Below are 26,808 nucleotides of genomic sequence, written 5' to 3' on the forward strand. Positions count from 1 at the left end.
GCCCCAAGGCACCTGCCATCCCATCCTGGAACAAAGGGACTGACGATCCCCAGAACCCTTCACATTTCCGAGGCCAGCCAGTGCTGGTAGACCTGCCAACCATTGGGGAAGTCCCGCTGGTCTTAAAGACCCCTCTGAACATGTACGCATGGGTAGCCACAGATGCCCGTGGCAGGGAACATAAAATTAATGCCAGATGGATAGTTCCTTCTTTTTGAAACCGGTTCAAGTGGAACCGAGTTTTCCTTTTCTCTTTTCTCTTACAGGTATTCAACGAGAAGACAAAGTTGCAACAGGACTGAAGATTTATGCTGGTTTTAGCTGTGTTGATTGCTTGTGTGGTTTTTAGCTTGGTGATTTTTGCAATGTGCATATATGTTTGCTGCAATCATTGTTTTGGGCCATTTGTATCTCTTCCCTGTACACTGCAGTGGGGGGAAAAGATTCCTTCCCCAATTTAGCTTGGGAGCTCATACAGGGTTTCACATGAGTATGGAATCAAACAGACCAAGGTATTTGTGTAACCCTTCCCACCTCATCAGAGCAAGGTTTAAAATTTTTTGTAACACCCATTAATATAACCTTTGATCTGAACAAGATCCAGAGAGTGAAACGGCCATATGCTCTCCTCCCTACTATTTGGGGATTCCATGATAATACCTTTTTGGAATGGAAAGCCCACCACTTGTTAGTGGAGGCGCAAGAGGAGGAAATTAAATGCTCTGAAATGAATACATCCTTAGGGATAAATGACACCTATTTTACATATTATGATCAAACGGTTGAGGATTTTGGGGGTCAGAAAATCTGCAATGCTTTTCGCCCCAAAATGACCTTCACCTTGCCTACCAAGGAGGTAGGAGTGGCTTGAGTTTTTGTTAGAGGGAATAGAACCTCCATATCGGTGAATTTTCAAATTCTAGCTGCAGGACCCCATAACATTTCTTGTGAGAAGTTTCCTTTTGACTATACCTTCCACCCTCTGAAGCAGCCAGACTATTATGAAGCAGATTTTTCACTGAATGTTACTCTCCCATGGTGTATAACACTCCCAAATGGCACAGGAGTTGGGTCAAGAAATCTAACCAATTTTATGTGGCTGTGGTCTAGAGAAAGCCCGAAACTAGAACCTCTACAGCATACCGACATTCCCCCTTCCCCTGGGCATTCGAATCTCTTGAACTGTAATAAGATAATTGACTGCAATAGGGGTCCCAGGGATCCTCCTGAAACCTGGTTGGTAGAAGGGTTAAGGGTGTTAGTCCGAGATATGTGTACTTGTTGGGGTTATCCCTCTTCTGGTTTCTGGAATCGAGATCCTCGGTGTAATCATATGGTTAATATGGCACCGTCTTGGAAAATACAGAATGGTAAAGTATATATGTGTCCTGGTTTCAGCTAGGACAGAGTTAATTTTCTTCCTAGTAGCTGGTATAGTGCTGTGTTTTGGATTTAGTAGGAAAATAATGTTGATAACACACTGATGTTTTTAGTTGTTGCTAAGTAGTGTTTATACTAAGTCAAGGATTTTTCAGCTTCTCATGCCCAGCCAGCAAGAAGGCTGGAGGGGCACAAGAAGCTGGGAGGGGACACCGCCAGGACAGCTGACCCAAACTGGCCAAAGAGCTATTCCATACCATATGACATCATGCCCAGTATATAAAATGGGGGAGCTGGCTGGGAGGGGGAATCGCAGCTTGGGAACTAACTGGGCATCGGTCAATGAGTGGTGAGCAATTGCATTGTGCACCACTTGCTTTGTATAGTTTAATTCTTTTAGTATTACTATTGTCATATTATTATTATCATTATCATTGTTTTTCCTTCCTTTCTGTCCTATTAAACTGTCTTTATCTCAACTCACAAGGTTTTTTTCCTGATTCTCTCCCCCATCCCAGGGGTGGGGGGAGTGAGCGAGTGGCTGCGTGGTGCTTGGCTGCCGGCTGGGGTTAAAACATGACAGTCCTTTTTGGCGCCCAATGTGGGGCATGACAGGTTGAGATAATGACAAATCTGACTGGAATGTGTTAGAACAAATTTGTTATAAACATACATTATATTAGTTCAATAGTTGCTGATCACAATGTTGATGTATTTGCTCTCAAAGTTGGTGCACTTGTTCTTAAAGGTGCGTTATGTAATACCTTACTTGCAGTATATGCTCCCTGTTGTGCTGTTTATCACCTGTGGGAACTGGGCCAGAGTTATCATGTTGTTCTACTTTGTAACACTGGCTTATGATACGATAGAATTGCTGGTCATGAAACTAATCTGGTATTCTCCCCCGAATCATGGTTTGCATCTCTCCTACGATCTCTGGGACTCACGGGGTGGGGAAGATGGCTCATGCAGATAGGAATCGCTATACTGACTGGGTTTATATTTTTAATAATAGGAATAGCAATTGTCCGCTGTATGATTGCTCGTATACTCTCCTCTTCTCTCTTTTCTCCCTCTGTCCTCTATGTTAGAATCACCACCATTGAAGAAGAAGAAGTTCCCGTCGCGCCATTCCTGATGGTTGTTTAGAGCCACGGGGTGGTGTAAGAGACCAGAGGAACAAAATGGTTTGTAAATATTGGCCTTATGATACTGTATAACAGGCCTTGTGGTGGTTAGATGTATGATCTCTCGCCTACTATTCTCTCTGTCTTCTCTTTCTTCTGTTGTACCTGTCCGCTATGTATGGATCACAACGGTCGAAGAAAATCTTGGAGTGTTTGAGCCATGGGGTGGTGTAGGAGACCAACTGGAAAAACAAACTTGTAACCCCCTGGAACAAAGAGCTGTTTGCTCCGAAGGATAACGGCAGGAGACAAAACTCGATAAGGGTGCAGGGGAGGATGTTAGATCCCCTGAGCCTGTCCAAAGAATGTCTCAAACACTCGCAATTTACGATCCTTGAAGAGGAGCTAAAGACTGATAAGAGGGAGTAGCCTGTCAAAGGCTGGATGAATTGTCCAAGAAGCGGCGAAGCCAGCAGTAATTGCCCAAGAAGCAGCGAAGCCAGCAGTAACTAGGGGAAAGGTAAATGTGGCAGGGGGAGATCACGACCACCGACTCAATTCGAGACCAAAAAGACTTTCCCCCCACGCCTGCAAGGAGCATGCATGCTAATTTACATAGCAAGCGAGGCTAATTCAAATAAGAGGCAGTCCACATTGAAGGATAAGAATATAAGGAGAAGGCAAGTGCCAAAAAAGGGGGGACTAAGAGGAAAAGAAGAAGAAAAAGGAGGAACTTCTGGACGAGCACACCCACAGACCAGAGACCCCCCCCATTGGCTGGACCAATGCTGGAACCCGGACTAGTGATCTCTCTCCCCCCCCCTTTCTCTCTCTCCTCTTCCTCTTCTCAAAATATATTGTAAGCCTAACCAAGAAATCCAGTCAGAGTTTTGCCAAGTGCCTTATTCTGTCCGAAAGTTTTAAAGTTTGGAAGTAAAGTTGCTTTGATTGAACCTCCTGAGAACTTTGTCGTTTCTCCCGTGCACCGCCCCAGAGTATATCAAACTACCTTTTCCTAAATCCGCCAAGCGGGACGGGACACCTTCCCTCAAGTGAATCAACTGCACCACTCAGCTTGGTGTCATCTGCAAACTTGCTGAGGGTGCACTCGGTCCCACTGTCTCTGTCATTGATGAAGATATTAAACAATACTGGTCCCAGTACAGACCCCTGAGGAACACCACTCATTACTGGTTTCCACTTGGACATTGAGCCATTGACTGTAACTCTTTGGACGCAGCCATCCAGCAAATTCCTTATACATCTAACAGTCCTTGCATCAAACACATATCTCTCCAATTTAGAGACAAGGATGTTTTGTGGGACCATATCAAAGGCCTTACAGAACTCCAGGTAGATGACATCCGTAGCTCTTCCCTTGTCTGCTGATGCAGTCACTCCATCGTAGAAGGCCACTAGATTAGTCAGGCATGACTTGTGCTTGGTGAAGCCATGTTGGCTGTCTTCCACATGTTTCGACATATCTTCCAGGAGGATCTGTTCCATGATCTTACCGGGCACGGAGGTGAGGCTGACTGGTCAGCAGTTCCCAGGGTCCTTTTTTTTACCCTTTTTAAAAATGAGGGTAATGTTTCCCTTTTTCCAGTTCCTGGGGACTTCACCTGACTGCCATGACTTTTCAAATATCATGGAGAGCGGCTTAGTGACTATATCCTGCCAGTTGCCTTAGGAGCCTAGGATGCGTCTCATCAGGTCCCATGGACTTGTGTATGTTCAGGTTCCTCAGGTGGTCTCGAACCTGATCTTCTCCTACGATGGGAGGGACTTCATTCCCTCAGTCCCTGCCTTGAGATTCAGGGACTCGAGAGATGTGGGAAGAGCAATTGCCAGTGAAAATGGAGGCAAAAAAGCTGTTGAGCACCTCAGCCTTCTCCATGTCGATTGTCACCAGATTCCCTGTCTTGTTTATCGGGGGGGGGGTGTGTGGGGTGTGTGTGTACAATTTCTTTAATCTTCCTTTTCTGACTAATGTACCTGTAGAAGCCCTTCTTATTATTCTTCATATCCCTTGCCAAATTCAGTTCCAGCATTGCCTTAGCCTTCCTGATCCCATCCCTACACTCCCAGGTAGTATCCCTATATTCTTCCCAGGATGCATGTCCTTGCTTCTACTGCCTATGCATTTCCCTCTTGTGTTTCAATTTGACCAGGAGGTCCTTACTCAGCCATGCTTGTCTCCTGACTTCCTTGCCTGATTTCTTGCACATGGGAATCGATAGTTCTTGTGCTCTAAGAAAAATGTCTAAATAGCTGTCAGCTCTCTCCTCCTCCTTTATCCCTGAGGGCAGTTTCCCAGGGGGTCCCATCCACTAGTCCTTTAAACAATTGAAAGTTCGCTTTCCTAAGGTTTAGGGTCTTGACTATACTTTTCGCCTGGCCTATATCCCTTGAGATCATGAATTCCACCAGGGCATGATCACTGCAGCCCAGGCTACCACCAGCCGTGACCTCTCCAAGGTCAAAATATCTTCTTTATCATCTTCATTATCCTTTTCCCTGACCTGGCCGGGTGCAGAGCCTCCCTCTTTGGTAACCTCTTTGAGGTTTACCAAAGCCAGTTCTTCAAGAAGAGTGATGTAGGAGGAATTTTCTGCTGGTGGGGCTGATGGCGTGAGGTCTTCCTCAGCCTACTGTGGCTTAGATGTCTGTCAGGGAGTAGCAAGGGCCAGCTTCTCTGTAAGGGATGGGGAGCTGGGAGCCAAGCATGATAACACAGCTGGCAGGGCAAGGGCCTTGCCAGCCAGGGTTCTGTCCCACAGCCCCCAAGCAAGGGGGCAGGCCCGGGGATGGCAGCAAAGGTCAGCCATGAGTCCAGATCATCAGGCAAGTCCATGGTGATGAGGCAGTTCTGAGGTCAAGCTTGGAAGTCAAGTCAGGATCAGGTCCACTGAGGGTAACCAGGGTGGGGACACTCCATGGATCACCAGGCAGGTTCACAGTGATGAGGCACATCGAAAACCAAGCTGGGAAGTAAGTCCATGGGTCAGGGTCTGGATCACTGTGGTCCATCGCCAGGCACAGGCATTGCTGTGATGGAGCTGCAGACAAACACACCTACAACATAGCTGAGGTAGGGACTGAAGGCCCAGGCCTGAGCTGTGTTGGGGAATTTTTATTGTATTCCTTGAGGTGAATTAAACACACGTTTGTGCTTAAATATAAAGAGATTGCATTGCACAGAGTCCTACCATAGGGTCCCTCCCAAGGGATACAGTCCTTCATGAACTGCTCCAATGTGGGTCCTTCCCACGGGCTGCAGTTGTTCAAGAACTCCTCCAGCATGTTCAAGAACTCCTCCTCTCCACAGAGTACAGTCCTTTAGGGACAGACTGCTCCGGCATGGGTCCCCCACAGGCCACAGTGCCTGCCAGAAAATCTGCTCCAGTGTGGGCTCCTCTCCATGGGCTGCAGCTTCCTTCAGGGCATATCTACCTGCTGCAGCGTGGGTCCTCCATGGGCTGCAGGGGACAACCTGGGTCTTCACCATGGTCTTCACCATGGGCTGCAGGGGAATGTCTGCTCCTGTGCCTGGAGGACTTCCTCCCTCTCCTTCTTCACTGGCCTTGGTGTCTGCAGGATTGTTTCTCTCACATTTTTTCTCACTTCTCCCTCTCACAGCTGCTGCGCAGCATTTTTTACCCTTTCTTAAATATGTTATCACAGAGACGCCACCAGCTTCGCTGACTGGCTCAGCTTTGGTGTCCTGGTTTCGGCTAGGACAGAGTTAATTTTCTTCCTAGTAGCTGGTATAGTGCTGTGTTTTGGATTTAGTAGGAAAATAATGTTGATAACACACTGATGTTTTTAGTTGTTGCTAAGTAGTGTTTATACTAAGTCAAGGATTTTTCAGCTTCTCATGCCCAGCCAGCAAGAAGGCTGGAGGGGTACAAGAAGCTGGGAGGGGACACAGCCAGGACAGCTGACCCAAACTGGCCAAAGAGCTATTCCATACCATATGACATCATGCCCAGTATATAAACTGGGGGAGCTGGCTGGGAGGGGGATCGCTGCTCGGGAACTAACTGGGCATCAGTCAACGAGTGGTGAGCAATTGCATTGTGCACCACTTGCTTTGTATAGTTTAATTCTTTTAGTATTACTATTGTCATATTATTATTATCATTATCATTGTTTTTCCTTCCTTTCTGTCCTATTAAACTGTCTTTATCTCAACTCACGAGGTTTTTTTTTCCTGATTCTCTCCCCCACCCCAGGGGTGGGGGGGCAGTGAGCGAGCGGCTGCGTGGTGCTTAGCTGCCAGCTGGGGTTAAACCACGACATTTGGCCAGCAGTAAGTCCATTATGGAGCCAGCTGGAACCAGCTCTGTCTGGCATGGGGGCAACCCCCGGTCTCTTCTCACAGAGGCCACCCCTGCAGCCCCCACCCGCTACCAATACCTTGCCATATAAACCAATACATGTATACAGCAGTAAGGTCTCCCCTTAGCCTTCTCTTCTCCAAGTTGAACAGGCCCCGCTCTCTCAGTCTCACCTTGGATGTCAAGTTCTCCAGCTGCCTGACCAGTTGGTGGCCCTTCACTGGACTCGCTCTAGTAGGTCAGTGTCTTTCTTGTAATGGGGATCCCAAAAGTGGACACAATATTCCAAACGCAGTCTCACAAGTGCTGAAAAGAGAGGAAGGACCACTTCCCTGGACCTGCTGGCTATACTATTATTTCTAATACAGCCCAGTATGCGGTGGACCTTCTTTGCTGCAAGGGCACACCGCTGACTCATGTTGGATGGTTGAGTTTAAAATCTTTAGTGATATGAGAAAAAACTGTCAGCAGAGCTGCTACCCTGGATTTTGGGAGAGCAGACTTTAGGCTGTTCAAGGAGGTAGTTAGTAAGGTCCCCTGGGAATCTGCTTTTGAGGGTATTGGAGTCCATAAATGCTGGTCATTTTTAAGAGCCATCTTTTAAGAGAGGCAGGCAATTCCAATGTGTCGGAAGTCAAGCAAGTGGGCAGAAGGCCAGCTTGGCTGAACAGGGAACTCCTATTGGAACTTAGGCGGAAAAAGAAAGTGTATGGACTTTGGAAGCAAGGTCAGGCTACACAGGAGAACTACAGAGATGCTGTTCGCCACTGTAGGGAGAAAATTCATATGACCAAAGCTCAATTGGAGTTGAAGTTGGCCAGTACTGTGGTGGATAACAAGAAAGGCTTTTTTAAGTATGTTAACAGCAAAAGGAGGAATAAAGAAAATATTGGTCCATTACTTGATGAGATTGGTCACCTCACAAATAGGGATGAAGATAAAGCAGAGACATTTAATGCCTTCTTCGCCTCTGTCTTTAACACCAATGATGGGCCCTGGGACTCCTGAGCCCTGGGTTGGAGGGCTGCGACTGGGGGAGTGATAAGCTTCCAGTTGACTTGAACTCGTATGGGACTTTGCTGCTGCAACTGACTGCACATAAGTCTATGGGGCCCGATGGGATTCATCCCAGGGTACTGAAAGAGTTGGCTGATGTTATTGTGAGACCCTCTCAGTTATTTATCAATGGTCTTGGGAATCTGGAGAGTCCCAGTCAACTGGAAGCTAGCAAATGTTATTCCCATTTTCAAGAAGGGCCAGAGAGATTACCCTGGTAATTATAGGCCTGTCAGTCTCACTTTGGTGTCTGGTAAAATTATGGAGAAGGTTATTCTGGGAGTTATTGAAAAACACTTGTAATACATGATGGTAAGCTCAATATGAGTCAACAATGTGCCCTGGCGGCCAAAAGGGCCAACCGTATCCTGGGGTGCATTAAGCACAATATAGCTAACCGGTCGAAAGAAGTGATTGTCCCACTATACTCAGCATTGGTGGCCTCACCTCGAGTACTGTGTGCAGTTTTGGGCTCCACAACATAAGAAGGATATAAAAATATTAGAATGTGTCCAAAGGAGGGCAACAAAGATGGTGAAAGGCCTAGAGGGCATGACTTATGAAGAGCGGCTGAGGATACTAGGTTTGTTCAGTTTAGAGAAGAGGAGACTGAGAGGTGACCTCATTGCTGTCTACAACTTCCTCATGAGGGGAGCGGAGAGGAAGTGCTGATCTCTTCTCTCTGGTGTCCGGTGACAGGATGCGAGGGAATGCTTAAAGCTGCATCAGGGGAAGTTCAGATTGGATATTAGGAAAAAGTTCTTCACTGAGAGGTGGTCAAGCACTGGAACAAGCTCCCCAGGGAAGTGGTCGTGGCCCCAAGCCTGTCAGTGGTCAAGAAGTGTTTGGACAATGCTCTCAGATATATGGTTTAACTTTTAGGTTGCTCTGTATGGAGTCAGGAGTTGAACTCGATGATCCTCGTGGGTCCCTTCCAACTCAGGATATTCTATGATTCCATGTTCAACTTAGGTGGGGGAGCCCAAATAATACCTTGCCCCTGGCTAGTCCCAGGCCCATCACAGGAGAGCTATCAGCCCATCAAAGGCCCATCTCCACAAGCCCAGAGGAGCACAGAGGCACAGTGGCAGGTGGGGAACCCAAATTACAGAATCAGAGGAAGTGACACCTTGTCTGGGTTCCTCCCAGGTCTGTCCCAGGAGAGCGATCGGCCCCATTGTTCAGGGATGAAACCCATCAAGATGAGTCAACACTGGAGCACCTTTTGGACTGAGAGGGACCGCTGCCTAGGGGTATGGGACACATTATGGGATGCAGGGGAAGAGCATTTGGGGATTGCATGGGATTTATTATGGGATGTTTTGGGGAGAGACCAAAGGTGGGGAAAGGGAGGGATCTAAGTGGTTTGGAGAGGAACAAGTGTGGGAAAACAGAGGGAACAAAGGGATTAAAAAGGCCAGTCACACAAAAAGAGTTGCTGGTCAGTATACTTGTCTGCCATGCCCTGTGCCTCATCAGCAGAGTCTGTCCAATCTTCTTATTTAATTCCATTTCTATCTATCTATTTTCCTAGGTAAGGGACTCTATTCTGTGGCATATGTGTGTATGGGGGTCTAAGTGTGAGCAACTCGAGTTAGACCATGGGTCACAGGGCCTCTATATCTGATGCCATCAACTGGAGAGACTGGAGTGAATGGACTTAAGTGCCAGCAACTGGAGTGGGACCTCTGGTCACAGGGGCCCCTGTGTCCATGGTGCCAGCAACTGAGTGAGTGAGGGTCTGAGTATCAGCAACTGGACTGGGACCGTGGGTCGGCGAGCCCATGTGTCCATGGTGGCAGCAACTGTAGCAAATGAGGATGTGTAAGAGAGTGTGTGATCACTAGCGAATATCAAGCCAGACTAGCCAGCAAGTAGGTGAAGTGGCCTGGGAGCCAGGTATGTGTGTGCTTCTCTAAGGGTGAGACCACAGGAGGAGTTGGCTACTGGAGGGACCAGGGTGGCCCAACCAGCTGCCAGAGGGACTATAGGGTCTGGGGGTCTCTGAGGGTGAGATCCGCTTGTGTCTGTGTGTCTCTAAGGGCAAGACTACAAGGTTTGGCTACCAGAGGGACATGGGGAGTCCCAGCCAGCTCTGCACGTGTGCATGTGTGTCTGTGAATGAGGAGGTCTGTACCAGCAACTGGAGTGGGGCTGCGGGTCTCAGGGGCTCGTATGTCCAGATGCAAGCAACTGGGGATACCGGGATCCAGGGCCAGCTACTGGGCAGACTGAGTGTCCACATTTTACATGTGTATATATTCCTACTAATGGACCTTCATCCTGATCAGCCAGAGAGGGAAAGAGGATGAAGCCATTGGTGCTGCTTGTGTTTGTGTGAGTTCTGTGTGTCTATCTGTGTTGATCTGTGTGGCCGGCTGTGTATATATGTGGTGTATACGTGTGCTCATGCATGTGCCTGCTGGGAAGAAATGCTCAGCCTGGCTACTGCTTGGACATGGGAGTATGGAGCTGCAGCAGCCTCACCTCTTTCAGGCTACTGGATTCGTCCTTCTCTAACATTCACCTCTGGGTGAACAGGATATAGTGAAAAGGTAGCTTTCTGGGACGCATCCATTCTCTTTCAAGTCACACATTGTCATGGCACACTTGCTCTCAGAACCCTGTTAGATGGTGGTTTAATCCAGCTCCATAAGTAATACCACATATAAGGGAGGCTCTGTATTCTGGATCTTCCAGAAGTTACAGTGAAGTTGATAAAAAAGAGAAGAGTTAACCTCCACAGGCAATAAATATTGTGATGTGGACTGCATTTATGTCACAGATTAAGAAAATACATTCCTAGATCTCCAATTCTTAGGTCTGGTTATTTCAGTATTGTGGATGCACTATTCCTAAGTTATCATCTCCTATGACCCCATAGGGATAAGCTCTTTCCTTATCCCTAAATCTAGCTGATTTTCTCCAGTAATGTCTTATCTTTGCTGAGCTGCAATCAGACAGCTTTAATTAATAACCTTCTAACTGTGGTGGGTTGACCCTGGCTGAATGCCAGGTGCCCACCAAAGCCGCTCCATCACTCCCCCTCCTCAGCTGGACAGGGGAGAGAAAATATAACGAAAGGCTCATGGGTCAAGATAAGGACAGGGAGAGATCATTCACCAATTACTGTTACGGGCAAAACAGACTCGACTTGGGGAAAAATTAATTTAATTTATTATCAATCAAATCAGAGTAGGATAATGAGAAATAAAAACTAAATCTTAAAACACCTTCCCCCCATCCCTCCCTTCTTCCCGGGCTCAACTTTACTCCCAAATTCTCTACCTCTCAGCAGCACAGGGGGACAGGGAATGGGGGTTGCAGTCAGTTCATCACATGGTGTTTCTGCCGCTCCTTCCTCCTCAGGGGGAGGACTCCTCACACTCTTCCCCTGCTCCAGAGTGGGGTCCCTCCCACGGGAGACAGTCCTCCACGAACTTCTCCAACATGAGTCCTTCCCACGGGCTGCAGTTCTTCACGAACTGCTCCAGCATGGGTCCCTTCCACGGGGTGCAGTCCTTCAGGAACAGACTGCTCCAGTGTGGGTCCCCCGTGGGGTCACAAGTCCTGCCAGAAAACCTGCTCCAGTGTGGGCTTCCCACGGGGTCACAGCCTCCTTCGGGCATCCACCTGCTCCGGCGTGGGGTCCTCCACAGGCTGCAGGTGGATATCTGCTCCACCGTGGACCTCCATGGGCTGCAGTGGGACAGCCTGCCTCACCATGGTCTTCACCAGGGGCTGCAGGGGAATCTCTGCTCTGGCGCCTGGAGCACCTCCTCCCCCTCCTTCTTCCCTGACCTTGGTGTCTGCAGAGTTGTTTCTCTCACATATTCTCACTCCTCTCTCGGCTGCTGTTGCGCAGGGTTTTTTTCCCCTTCTTAAATATGTTATCCCAGAGGCGCTACCACCGTCGCTGATTGACTCGGCCTTGGCCAGCGGCAGGTCTGTCTTGGAGCCGGCTGGCACTTGCTCTATTGGACATAGGGGAAGCTTCTAGCAGCTTCTCACAGAAGCCACCCCTGTAGCCCCCCCACTACCAAAACCTTGCCACGCAAACCCAATACACTAACAGAAGAAGAAAAAAAGCTCCCAACACTGAGGCATGACAAGAGAAACAGACAGCCTTGCCAAAGCCTGACGAGGAGATAGAAAGCCTCATGGGAGACAATATTCAAGCCTCCTTACAGAACAAAGGAAACAAGAATGGGTCTCTCCTTTTTGACCAGTAGCTACTGTAGCATCTGTTGGGGAATTTTTATTGTACCCCTTGAGGCAAATTAAACACGTTTGTGCTTAAATATAAAGAGATTTAATGGACAATGCATTGGACAGAGTCCTACCACCATAAGCGGTTCTACAAGGAGTCTGCAAAGATGCAGCACAAGCCGATTCCTTATATACACTTGTGCCAGCACCAATCATAGGAGCGTTGGCATCAGGAGCCTTAACTCGGTGTTTGGTTCATCCCCCAGTGCCAGTTCTGCTGACCAAAAGTGTCCCCCTGAGCACTCACTTTCCATGATCCTTACAAGACAGCATTTCTTATCTTATCAGCAAGGGAATCTATGCTCCCTTGCAAGAAGTCCTTCCGTCTCTGGTATTCCTGCTTCTAGGCAGTTTAACCAGTTCTGCAGTTAGGCCTTCTTGCCCTCCACACCAGATCATTCCTCTGTCACAAATTACCATTGCTGAGCAGTTACAATTTGAATTTCCCCTTCAGCTGAAACGGATCCCCTGGGCCCATGGGCAGAGGGTGTGGTGGAGGCCCCAGGTGAGGCTGGTCAGGGCCAGTAAGGCCTATTAGTGCACTCAGGGGCCTGACAAAGGCAGAAATGTCCTTCTTATTACTTGAGTTCATGTACCCAGATGGCTAACTTCTTGGTGACTGCATTATCTATGGCTCTGTCATTAGACAGAGAACCCAGCCACCATGCCTCCCAGTCATCTAGCTCTAAGCTGCTGATGCCCACACCCCAGCATCGTAATAGGTTAGTAGTTTTCCTCTACTCATTTAAAAACAGTCTTTAGGTCCCTATTTAAGGGTTGTGTGGTTTCAGTTTCTTACATCATTAGTGTTTTGTGTGACTGTTCTCAGCCCCTCTTCCAGCCTGGCAGAAACCGTTGCAAGAAACAACCTCTTCATATGGATGCCAGGAGAGGAAGTGTTAAGATACGCTGCTTGGAGCACAGCTACACAACCTTGACTCCTGTTTCCTCCCACTGCTCTTCAAGGAGTATGCAGTGTCTTGGCCCCTCCCCCTTCCAAGAAGTACAGTTTCATACCAAGGATGTTTCGGACAGCACAGAAAGGATTTGCTGGACTATATACTAGGAGTTGCTGAGTGATTAAAGAAGACATACCAGGAAGGGGAAAGAGCTACATTACATTTGTTACTGTTTTATGCTTGAACATGTTTCAAAATGTTAGTGCTATCTTATATATGCTATTAACATGCTATATAGAGTAGGAGGTAGTGGTATCTTATATACAGTATTGACACATATCAAGTAGAAGTTAGTGTTATCTTATATATGTTAGTGTTATCCTATATGCACCATTAAAACACTACCTCGAGAAGGAGTACTAAGTGTGCTTCCCACCAGACTCCTACCCCAAGCGCCCACTCTCAGGTTCTGCAAAATTACACCTGGGCAAACTAATTCAGCAGCTGTAGGTAGTCTCAGCCTTGTGGACATTCGTTGGATGGTACTACAGCTGTACAATCTTCTTTTCACAGTCCAAAACCTCCTTCGGATCCCACTTATGACACCATTTTTATTAATGTCATGGTTTAGGTCAGCGCAGACTAAATGTACATATTAATTACTATGCAATAATTGGATCTGTGTGAAGGAGTTTAGATAGTGCCTCTGTGAAAGAGTGATTAATGATGTGAAGAACACTACAAAGTTACAGAAAACTGGTTATCTCTACTTCCCCGTTCCTTGCTGACAGGAATGGCAGTTGTCAGTAGTCAGGGTGCTGAGCATGATGGTTCCGGCCACGCAAGCTTGGTCTCAGGCATCCCTGGAGGTTCTCCAGGGTCGGGTGTCCCTAAAGGTAGAGTTGTGCCACTCCCCTTTGGGCTGAGGTGGATGAGTTTTATGAGGTGGAGAGACTCTTCCAGGTTGTTTTATCTTTACTGGTTGTGGACCACTCTGAGCTGTTGCTTGTTGATTGATGTAGTGAGTCGCCAGGTGAACATTCTTGTATAAGTTTAGTTCTGCTATTTCTGCCAATTACACTTTTTTTTCATAACACCTGTCTAATTGTGCTTTATCTAACAAAAGTTACATCCCTAACAACTACATAGCAACATACTGAAGGTCAAACTGTGGGCCTCTGACATCACCCTAATTACTCAAGTGATGTCAGCTCTGTAGGCCAGGACACTTGCCCTTGCCTCACTGTGGAGCTAAGCCATTTCGCAGCTTCACAAGCCCCTCTGGACCACAAGTCTCACCTCCTGTTTGACTTTCAGATACCTCAGTAATAGACCCTTAGACTGGCTTTTGTCTAACAGTTATTTCAGAGAAAGTCATCTGATCTGGCATGGAAGACATCAAAAAATCCCACCATATCCTTTGAAAGCTTGTTCCAAAAGTGAACATGCTCTGTCTGTTAAAAATGTGGTGCCTCATTCTTGTTTGTGCCATTTGGTTTTGACATTTTCTGGGTCTTTTTCAGCTTTTTTTCTACCAAAGTAAAGAGCTCACTAGTATCCAGTATTTTCTCCAGTGCAGTGAAAGTCTTTGTACATTTATGAAGTCACTTCTCAACCTTCTTTTTCTAAAGCTGAACAGATCAAGCTCTTGAAGTCTCTCATTGGGAAGAAATTTTCCTCAGATGTTTAGATAGGAACAGAACTGAGGTGTGATCAGAGGCAAAATTAATTAATTCCTTGATAAATTCCATTGGCTCGCTGGGGTCACACAGGAGAGGAATGTGACCTTATGAATATCTTTGTCAAGGAGCTTACATTAGCACAGGGTCCACACTCCTCCATGGCATAAACCCTTTTGGAGAGTAGGAGAACACAGGTGCTGAGGGGAGAAAGCAGAGGGATGTTCAGAAACCTATAGGAGGGCTTTCATATACTTGGCCTGTGGGAGACAATGTCCACCACAGTGATGGCCTTGGACCATGAGATAGTCAATCCCCCTACATAAAATATCTAAAAATTTCCCTCCCCTCCCCCCAACACTGAATATCTGAATTAGTTTTGGATCTTACCCCAGTATCACTGGGCAAATTCAACACTGAATTGCAGGGGGGGAGCATTTAATCTCTTTCCCCACCAGCCATTCCCAAAATATGTTGCTTATAAAATTGCTGATAAATCAATCAGAAATTACATTTGATTCTAGTTAGCAAGCAATGATCCTAAGTCCAATGTGTCTCATTCATCAGTGCCTAGTCAAGTGACTTGGAGAATGCTCAGTGGAAAACCAGACCAATATCTTAGTCAACATGCTGACAGTAATTCTGTCTGAGCCAAGAGGAAATGTATCATCAGTGTGACCTAATCCACCTGGAAACCTACCATTCTGAGTGAGATTTGGTAGGGCTGCATTGGCCAGGATGGGAAGGCACCTCAGGCAAGGAGAAATTATAGTATAAATTATACTTGAAGCACTGCAGCCAGAGAAACAGTCTCTTTCTGGAGTCCAGTTCTTCCTCCTTCATTCCAGCTAAGAAGCATCTTGATACAGAAATAATTCACAGTGGGAGCTGTTACTCAGTGAGGTAAAGCTCTGGAGCATGTCCCTTAACTCAAATGCATGGGACACCTAACCTGTTGTACACTCTCTGGGTTGTTGATGGATACAGCTGAGTATTTTCTGTGTCCTATACACCTGAAGGCTGTAACAGATTAAATATTCACACACTCACAAATGTATGTCCACACCCCATGACTGCATATGTACAACACTGCTTCATTTGTTGTGCCAGAGATCCAAAGTTTAAGGCTGTGTTACACCCCCTGCACACATGTGCACACAGGCATATTCTGTTATATCCATTCCCCTAATACCAACAGGAGTCAGAGTCTGAATGTAAATCAGCCCACTGAAATGAATGTCCATTTGCTCAGAGGATCTCCCCATATATTCTAGCAGAAGGTAGTGTAGCCCATCTTTAGTCCTCTGTCACATCAGCAAAGAGAAGGTTTCAAAAGTCCCTGCATGACTTAAAAGTACAAAAGTTTCTGAGCCTGCCCAGTTCAGCATGTGCTATTTGCATTTGGCCCACTTGCAGTGGGCATTTTTGGTCCGTCACTAGTAAAGTCTTCATAGACTGGCAGTTAAGGCAAACACTGAAAAGTTCTGCTTTACAATCTCATCCTTGCTTGTCTCTCTTACCAGTGTCTAACCAAATTAAAGAAGAAAGCTCAGGGCACTTTCTCCATCATTGGAGCAGGTAATTGTCTGCCTGTTTGACAAAGCTCTTTCTCAATGACCATCTTCACCAAAGTGACTCAACATGCCACAGGAAAACATGCACTGGCTTCCGTGCAGATAACAGTCAAGCAAGGTGTCCTGGTTTCGGCTGGGACAGAGTTAACTCTCTTCTTAGTAGCTGGTATTTAATATCTTCATTAATGACATAGTGGGATTGAGTGCACCCTCAGCAAGTTTGCAGATGACACCAAGCTGCGTGGTGCGGTTGACATGCCTGAGGGACGGGATGCCATCCAGAGGGACCTTGACAGGCTTAAGGAGTGGGCCCATGTGAACGTCGTGAAGTTCAACAAGGCCAAGTGCAAAGTTCTGCACCTGGGTCGGGGCAATCCCCTGTATCAATACAGACTGGGAGATGACTTGATTGAGAGCATCCCTGCGGAGAAAAGGACTTGGAGATACTGGTGGATGAAAAATTGGACATGAGGCGGCAGTGTGCGCTTGCAGCCCAGAAAGCCAACCGTATCCTGGGCTGCATCAAAAGAAGCATGGCCAGCAGGTTGAGGGAGGTGATTCTGCCCCTCTACTCCGCTCTCATGAGACCCCACCTGGAGTACCGCATTCAGTTCTGGGGTCCTCTCCTATGAAGAAAGGCTGAGAGAGTTGTGGTTGTTCAGCCTGGAGAAGAGAAGGCTCCAGGGAGACCTTATTGCGGCCTTTCAATACTTAAAGAGGGATTATAAGAAAGACAGAGAAAGACTTTTTACCAAGGCCTATAGTGATAGGACAAGGGGCAATGGTTTTAAACTGAAAGAGTTTAGATTTAGATTGGACATAAGGAAGAAATTCTTTACTGTGAGAGTGATGAGACACTGGAACAGGTTGCCCAGAGAAGTTGTGGATGCCCCATCGTTGGCAGTGTTCAAAGTCAGGTTGGATGGGGCTTTGAGCAACCTGATCTAGTGGATGATGTCCCTGCCCATGGCAGGAGGGGTTGGAACTAGATGATCTTTAAAGGTCCCTTCCAACCCAAACCATTCTATGATTCTATGATTCTATGTTTCTATGATTCTGTGATTCTGTGATTCTATGGTTCTATGATGTGGAAACATTCAAGACTGTCCACCTTGCCAGGGCTGGTAGCAGGGAAGGGAGAGAGACACAGAACAAACTTAATTAATAAAGCAACAAACAGAATTGAACATATAACAATATATAAAAATTAAGCCAACAAACAATCCTGTCAATGTAGGTGAATATTTCAGTATTTCTTCTCCTTTCCTGCCACCTTTTTTTCCAATAAGAGGGTCCAAGGGGCAGTTCATTTTTTTTCTCTAGAGTACCTGTATCAGAGCTGTAGACCCACACTATTCCTTAAGGAGCACCTTTTTTTATTAGAAAAATTTGCCTCATGTCTTGCATCAGAATAAGGACACAGGAGATGATAGCATATTGCATGCATAATTCAAGGAGTACAGCAACGCAAAACACCTGGGTGGAGAAGATGGCAGTTAAAACTGCAAACCTGAATGATGTGTATGAAAAATCTTGTATATCATATTTATAGGCATTTTTAGTGGCCCTGAAGTTGATTTGAACCAGAACCCATGTCAGTTTCCACAGGAGAAAATTTGGCTGTTTATTGATTAAACTCTTAAGAAGTAAATACTTTTCCTACCCCGATATACGAATATTTGAAGAATCAAATAAGTTTAGAGTTTGCTCAGGTTTACTTCATAAATTCGTGCTTATTTTATCAAGTAATTAACATGAATAACAAGTAACTGCATACATTTGGCATAAATTTGTGAGCTTTTGGGACTTCCAAACATTTTCTTGGAAATTGGAAAGTTAGCTAAACAGTTGTAAATAAGTGTACACATGTTCCCAAAACCAAAATTAAAAAATTACAAAATGAAATGAAATTGCGTTTTTCTTCATAGATTTTAAACTCTGCTCTCATGCCCTCATTTTTGCCTAGCTTTGTTATAGAATATTAGATATTGATATTCTTTCAAACAATGATCTTCATTGTCACTTGAAAGGTGTTAATTGGCCATTGAATGAGTAATTGATGTTGGCTTCAAAGCAAAGTCTGGCTGCATTAAGGAAAGTCCTATGGTTAGAAGGGATAATATGGGAGAATGCTGTCTGCTTTCCACTTTGCCATAAAAAAGAGCTGTAAGACAAATCCATGGATTCTTTTGTACAAATATAACAGTTACCAACTACCAATCAGCACAACAGCACTAACTTACTTGTGTGCACTCTTAACTTGCTAGTTGTGAAGTAAATCTCATTGGTTTAAACCACCCTCATGCACTCAGGGATGAAAAAAATTGTAAGGCACAGTAATTTATTACTTTTTTATTGTGTAGACACTGTCTCACACTCAAATAACACAAGTATTGAAAAGAGCAATAAGCATCCATTTTAGGTCACAGTACCCCAGAAATCTAAAATAATTTGTTTTAAGGCTGTACTTTGCTTAGCGAAATTTCAAGAAGTTTACTCCTCCTTACTCAACTGAATGTTTTAGCCTACAAAAAAAGAATATATAAATAGTTAAATCTTTTTTTATGAAATCACATAAAAGGTTTAACATACGGTAAGGAAATGAATCCATTCCTTTTTCTACTGACAAAGAATACCACCACTTTTAACCATAGTGATGTCATATCTTGTTACCCTCACAATTACCTTTTCACTTTCACTCCTCATTCAAGAAAGCTGAAAAATCAGTTCTTTTTCCTCATTTTGCAACTCTCTAAGTCTGCCCACTCTTCCAGAAATTATAAACGGACATCATCTGGCAAGCCGCTTCTGTCTACTCCAGAGTAAAATCAAATACCTCACCTGCAAAGGTGACATTTCCACAGTTTGGTTTGTGTAACTAAACAAATATTTGTGTGACTCTACGCATAAAAAATCCATATCTACTGTCCTGGTTTCGGCTGGGACAGAGTTAAGTCTCTTCTTAGTAGCTGGTACAGTGCTGTGTTTTGGATTTAGTGTGAGAACAATGTTGATAACACGCTGATGTTTTAGTTGTTGCTAAGTAGCGCTTATCTTAAGCCAAGGACTTTTCAGTTTCCCATGCTCTGCCAGCAAGCAGGTGTGCAAGAAACTGGGAGGGGGCATAGCCAGGGCAGCTGACCCCAACTAGCCAAAGGGGTATTCCATACCATGGAACGTCATGCTTAGTATATAAACAGGGGGGAGTTGGCCGGGAGGGGCGGATCGCGGCTCTGGCATCGGTCAGCGGGTGGTGAGCAATTGCATTGTGCATCACTTGTCTTTTCTTATTTCTTTTTTTTTGTTGTATTCTTTTTCATTACAATTATTATTATTCTTAGTTAGTAGTGTATTTTTATTTTTACTTTAGTTATTAAACTGTTCTTATCTCAACCCACGAGTTTTACTTTTTTCCCTTTCCTCCTCCCCATCCCACTGGGAGGGGGGAGGGGAAGCGGCTGCGTGGTGCTTAGTTGCTGGCTGGGGTTAAACCACGACAGCCTTTTTGGCGCCCAACGTGGGGCAGAAAGGGTTGAGATAACGACAGATCTGATCAGAGTGTGTTAAAACAAACTTGTTATAAGTATTCATTGTATTGGTTTGATAGTTACTGGTTACAATGTGGATTCTTTTGCTCTCAAAATGCTCCCTGTTGTGCTGTTTATCATCTGTGGGAACCGGGCTAGAGTTATCACGTTGTTGTTGTTTGTAACACTGGTTTATGATATGATAGAAGTGCAGGTCGTGAAACTAATCGGGTGTTTGTACTCGGCATTGTCACCTCTATACTTCGGGAGCCGCCTATGGGAGACTATTAATAATTATACCTTTTACCTTTTCTCCTCTGGGAACCAATCTGTGGATCTCCGTACTTCGGGTGCTATCTCCTAGAGAATATTAATAACTGCACTTTCTCCCTTTTCTCCTCGGGGAGCCAACCTTTTGGGGAGACATCTTCCCACATCTTCCTTTTCTCTGCCAGGTTAATTACAATAGCATTGGAGGAGTTTGTAAATTTTGAATATCCTTGGGATGTTGAACTTAGTATGGTCCTATTGCTAGGAACCAGCATGTTCCTGAATGTGATTCAGATCTTGTTTAGGGTTAAACAACCATTTAAAAACACCACCCAGAGATCAGCTCCCATGACTGCGGCTACTCAAACTCTGGTGACAGGTATTGCAGCTACTCAAACCCCTATGACAAGCACTGCGGCTACTCAAACTCTGGCGACAGGTATTGCAGCTACTCTAATCCCTGTGACAAGCACTGTGGCTACTGAAACCACGACGACAGGTGCTGCGGCTACTCCAATCCCCACAACTGTGGCTACTCAAACCCCAGCGATAAGCACTGTAGCTACTCAGACTCCGGCGACAGGCACTGTGGCTACTCAAACCTTGGCGATGGATGATGCAGCTGAACTAGAGAATCAACCAGTGCCAATATCAATTGTCCCTATACAGAAGAAGAAATATACAAAAAAGACAGCTCGCTTAGTGAAGGATGAAGGTGAACCAGGGTCATCACGAGAACAGGAGGAAGAGGCAGAACCGGAGATAATCACCCGATCCCTATCCCTGAGTGAGCTGCGAGATGTGCAAAAAGATTTCAGCCGTCATCCAGGCGAGCACATTATCACCTGGCTGCTCCGATGCTGGGATAATGGGGCAAGTAGCTTGGAATTAGAGGGTAAGGAAGCCAAGCAGTTGGGATCCCTTTCTAGGGAAGGGGGCATTGACAAGGCGATTGGGAAAAAGCCACAAGCCCTCAGCCTCTGGAGGCGACTCCTGTCAAGCATGAAGGAAAGGTATCCCTTCAAGGAAGATGTTATATGTCAACCAGGCAAGTGGACCACCATGGAAAGAGGTATCCAGTACCTGAGGGAATTAGCCGTATGGGAGATGGTTTATTATGACCCAGACGATGGGCGGTTACCCACAGATCCAGATGAAGTCCAATGCGCATGACCCATGTGGCAGAAGTTTGTATGAAGCGCACCATCGTCGTATGCCAATGCATTGGCAGTAATGGACTGGAAAGATGAAGAGGGACCAACAGTAGATGAATTGGCTCGCCGACTTCGGCAATACGAAGAAAGTCTCACTTCCTCCCTCGTCTCAGCTGTGGAGAAACTGCCAGACATACTAGCTGAGAAATGGTCCCAAGAGTTCCAGCGATTTGAGGATAAGTTCTGCCTCCCACCTGCACGGACCAATACCTCAGCTATTAGGAGAAGGTATTCTTCTGGGCAAGAGAGAGGAGAGAGAAGGTATACACTACGGGGTACCCTGTGGTCTTACCTGCTTGACCACGGACAGGATATGAGGAAGTGGGATGGAAAACCTACCTCAGTCCTAGATGCACGGGTACGTGAATTGCAAGGAAAAACAACCACAAATGAGGGTTCTTCCAGGAAAATTGCTGCTTCAGCCTCCAGTGAGCACTGTGAGCGGTGTGGCAGACAGAGTGGAAGAGCTGATCTTTCTCCTGATCCTATGAGAAGGAATTCTAATCCATTTTTACAAAAAGTGAGTGGAGAATCCTATGACCAGGACTAGAGGGGCCCTGCCTCCAGCCAGGTGGAGGAAGGGGACAACCGGGTTTACTGGACTGTGTGGATTCAATGGCCTGGCACATCAGACCCACAGGAGTATAAGGCTCTAGTGGACACCGGTGCACAGTGTACTCTAATGCCATCAAGCTATAAAGGGGTAGAACCTATTTGTATTTCTGGGGTGACAGGGGGATCCCAACAGCTAACTGTATTGGAGGCTGAAATAAGCCTAACTGGGAATGAGTGGCAAAAAAACCCCATTGTGACTGGCCCAGAGGCCCCATGCATTTTTGGCATAGACTATCTCAGGAGAGGGTATTTCAAGGACCCAAAGGGGTATCGGTGGGCCTTTGGTATAGTTGCCTTGGAGACCGAGGGAATGGAACAGCTGTCCATCTTGCCTGGTCTCTCGGAGGACCCTTCGGTTGTGGGGTTGCTGGGGGTCGAAGAACAACAGGTGCCAATTGCTACCACAAGGGTGCACCGGCGGCAATATCGCACCAACCGAGACTCCCTGATTCCCATCCATACGCTGATTCGTCGACTGGAGAGCCAAGGAGTGATCAGCAGGACTCGCTCACCCTTTAACAGCCCCATATGGCCAGTGCGAAAGTCTAATGGAGAGTGGAGACTAACAGTAGACTATCGTGGCCTGAATGAAGTTACGCCAGTGCTGAGTGCTGCTGTGCCAGACATGCTAGAACTTCAATATGAACTGGAGTCAAAGGCAGCCAAGTGGTATGCCACAAGTGATATTGCTAATGCATTTTTCTCAATCCCTTTGGCAGCAGAGTGCCGGCCACAGTTTGCTTTCACTTGGAGGGGTGTCCAGTACACCTGGAATCGACTGCCCCAGGGGTGGAAACACAGCCCCACCATTTGCCATGGACGAATCCAGAATGCACTGGAACAGGGTGGAGCTCCAGAACACCTGCAATACATTGATGACATCATCGTATGGGGCAACACAGCAGAAGAAGTTTTTGAGAAAGGGGAGAAAATAATCCAAATCCTTCTGAAAGCCGGTTTTGCCATAAAACAGAGTAAGGTGAAGGGACCCGCACAGGAGATTCAGTTTTTAGGAATAAAATGGCAAGATGGACGTCGTCATATCCCAATGGATGTGATCAACAAAATAGCAGCTATGTCTCCTCCGACTAGTAAACAGGAAACGCAAGCTTTCTTAGGTGTTGTAGGTTTTTGGAGAATGCATATTCCAAATTACAGTCTGATTGTAAGCCCTCTCTATCAAGTGACCCGGAAGAAGAAGGTTTTTAAATGGGGCCCTGAGCAACAACAAGCCTTTGAACAGATTAAACGGGAGATTTTTGGATGCAGTAGCCCTTGGGCCAGTCCGGGCAGGGCCAGATGTTAAAAATGTGCTCTACACCGGAGCCGGGGAGAATGGCCCTGCCTGGAGTCTCTGGCAGAAAGCACCAGGGGAGACCCGAGGATGACCTCTAGGGTTTTGGAGTCGGGGATATCGAGGATCCAAGGCTCACTATAGTCCAACTGAAAAGGAGATATTAGCAGCATATGAAGGAGTTTGAGCTGCTTCAGAAGTGGTTGGTACTGAAACACAGCTCCTATTAGCACCCCGACTGCCGGTGCTGGGCTGGATGTTCAGAGGGGGGTTCCCTTCTAGACATCATGCAACTGATGCTACATGGAGTAAGTGGGACACACTGATCACACAACGAACTCAAATAGGAAACCCCAGTCGCCCAGGAATTTTGGAGGTGATCACGGACTGGCCAGAAGGCAAAGATTTTGGAATATCACCAGAGGAGGAGGTAACGCGTGCTGAAGAGGCCCCATTATATAATACTTACCTGGGAGGGGAGACACCATGATCAGGCAGGTGGTTTTCCCAGGGCGAGGCTCATCCCCTGTACTCCGGGTGTGCTGACCCCTGCGATTTCCCCAAATGCGGGAAACTCGACTGCATAATTTGTGGTAGTGGGGGACTGCGTTCACGCTCTCCCCTGGCTTTTTTCCAAAAAGGCTGTTGTGGTTTAACCCCAGCCAGCAACTAAGCACCATGCAGCCGCTTCCCCCTTCCCCCTCCCAGTGGGGTGGGGAGGAAGAAAGGGAAAAAAGTAAAACTCGTGGGCTGAGATAAGAACAGTTTAATAACTAAAGTAAAAATAAAAATACACTACTAAGAATAATAATAATTGTAATGAAAAAGAATACAACAAAAAAAAAGAAATAAGAAAAGACAAGTGATGCACAATGCAATTGCTCACCACCCGCTGACCGATGCCAGAGCCGCGATCCGTGCCTCCCGGCCAACTCCCCCCTGTATAAAATATAAATAGTATATAAAATATACTGGGCATGACGTTCCATGGTATGGAATACCCCTTTGGCTAGCTCAGGTCAGCTGCCCCGGCTATGCTCCCTCCCAGCTTCTTGCACACCTGCTTGCTGGCAGAGCATGGGAAACTGAAAAATCCTTAACTTAGGATAAGCGCTACTTAGCAACAACTAAAACATCAGAGTGTTATCAACAGTATTCTCACACTAAATCCAAAACCCAGCACTGTACCAGCTACTAAAAAGAAAGTTAACTCTGTCCCAGCTGAAACCAGGACAATATAAATATCAAAGAGGTACCTAATTAGACATAGGTGTGTGAAAATAACTGATTTGTGCATACATAGTGGGTATGCTTAGGTACAAACTGTCCTCACAAAAATATATGGCTACAGTTGAGTCTTTCTAAATTTTTCCCTTGTTTTCTTCCTCTTCTTTGCTCATACTATTAACGCTTCTAATTTTCCCTGTGTTACTTAAGTCCCCAGCCAATAAGAGCCTGCTCCATCATCTAGAACAGCTTCATCCCTATGTGCCAGGCAGTAAAAATCCAATCTTGGAACTAACGTTTTCCCCTGATATCTAACCAATATTAATACTTTATGCTGAGTGGAGTTTTCCTGATCTGTTTTAACTCACAAGTATAATAATGAGCTTTTGGCTTCAATCTTGTCTCATAGAATATTGTAACTGTTTCATTTTTTGCATGTTAGAGGAATATAGTTTTCTTTGCCCAATTAGATGTTTAGCAATATTTTCTTTTGAAAGGAGCTATACATATAGTTGTGTTGGTCTGGTAAGCAGTTAGTCCTCATATACACAAAACCAACCTGTTTAATGTATTCTTCATATGCTTAGCATGATTTAAAGGACCATATTTTGCTCTTGACTCACATCCATGTAAGTCTTTTGACTCTCAGTCACTTATCAAGTGACAGCACTGGATTAAGATGTTAACATCTTCCACCTGTCTGTTCCCCTTGTCCTCCTGAAGAATACTGATTTGGTAGAAGAATTGGCAGAAGGGAAGATATTTTCACTCTGGGCTTTTCCTGAGTAAATCCTGTTTTTTGAGCACAATCTCATCTTTATCAGTAATTTAAAGTCAGATTTTGCAGTGGAATGGTTGTTCGCACACATTTCCTTCTCATATAGGGTGGAAATCTGTGGCAGAACAAGTGGACAAGGGAGGGGGACAGCAAGATTCTTTAAACCGTAGCAATTAGATTCACTGGAAAGACCTTTGCGTCTCCTGCGGATCAAGGATAGCTATCCCCTTGCTGTTTTCATAATTCAGAGAGTTCAATATTCTGTCTTTGCATGTTCACTACCACAGAAGCACTTTTGTGCGTGAAGGAAGTTCAGAAGTATACCTTTGAATTGTTTTCCAAAGATCACCACCATTAGAGTACTAAGTTTATAATCTTATGGTTTATTTTTCTCTCCTTTTCCCATAATTTAAATTTCTCTGAGTATAATTTAAACGTAGGGCAGCAAATCTTATGGGATTGTAATACAGTGTTTTCTGATGGCATGTTTGTTTCTGTTGCTTAAGCATGCTCTAACTCGTGTGAGGGTTCTTTTCTGCAATTTGTAATTATGTGCAAAGTGATATTTTACTCCTTTTACATTTGAGTTATATGCTATAGTAAACCTTGAAGAAACTCCACAAGTCTGCAGTACTACTTGTTCATGACATCATGAAATGAATGTTTATATTCTCTGATCAGTACTTAGCTGTCTGATGGGTGCTAGTATAGTATTAGGACTTCTAGGGGTAAGTATATAAATAAATATGAATAATACTGCTACTGTTCTCATTTCATCTCTAATTGAAAACCATCTAAGTTAGATGATCTGCAGCTTTGTAATGTGGTATTTTATGATGTCATTCAAAGCTCTACTGTATTCTAAACAGCTGTCTAAAGCTTGTGACCTTTATACTTATTTCTCAGTGTAGCTTTTATTTTTTGTTAAGAACATTCAAATCAAATTAAAATAACATTTGTTTGGGCTCTTGCTAAATGATTCCTTAACATGTTTGTTGTTTTTTTTTTCTTCTTTCCTTTTTTAAGGTAAAAAAAACATATCAGAATCTATAACTGTTAAGCTGGGTACACCTCTGAAAACTGTGTCAGTGTGAAGTTGTCATCTGCTAAAGTTACTCTTAAAACTCCTGGTTTTGAGACTTCAATTACTGAAGTGGCTGTCACTAAAACAAAGGTCCCTGCTTTGGAGAAAACAACCTTAGAGACTGAAGAAGATACAGAAATGACTACAGATGTGGCTGAGGAAAAAAGGGAAATGGAGGTGCTTATGGAGAACATTAAGTTAACCGCCCTTCTATCTATCTCAGACTGTCACAGATGGCAAAATAAGCACTTACAATGCACTGGGAAGGACTGAATATGATGTTTCACCTAGGTTAACAGAGAGCACATCTGCAGCTTTGGAACTGGAGCACACTTACTCTGAAGCAGAATTGCCTGAGGAACAAGGTAGGTCTGAAAGCATTGAGGATGCTTTCTTGACCTCTGTATTTTTTCAGGATAGTACAACTGTAGCTAAGAGTTCCACTGGTTCATGGGATGATATTGAAACAGGAGAT

The 26,808-nt window shown here is 45.4% G+C and overlaps 1 non-coding gene across 1 annotated transcript; it reads left to right on the forward strand.

Moving 5' to 3' along the window:
* The first annotated feature begins 23,705 nt into the window (after window positions 1-23,705).
* On the forward strand, window positions 23,706-23,869 carry LOC127028005 (U1 spliceosomal RNA). The gene has a single exon (XR_007767913.1). It is a non-coding gene; the product is annotated as a U1 spliceosomal RNA (small nuclear RNA).
* The last annotated feature ends 2,939 nt before the right edge of the window (window positions 23,870-26,808 follow it).

This window comes from Gymnogyps californianus, unplaced genomic scaffold (genome assembly GCF_018139145.2).
Source record: "Gymnogyps californianus isolate 813 unplaced genomic scaffold, ASM1813914v2 HiC_scaffold_130, whole genome shotgun sequence".
Lineage (NCBI taxonomy): Eukaryota > Metazoa > Chordata > Aves > Accipitriformes > Cathartidae > Gymnogyps > Gymnogyps californianus.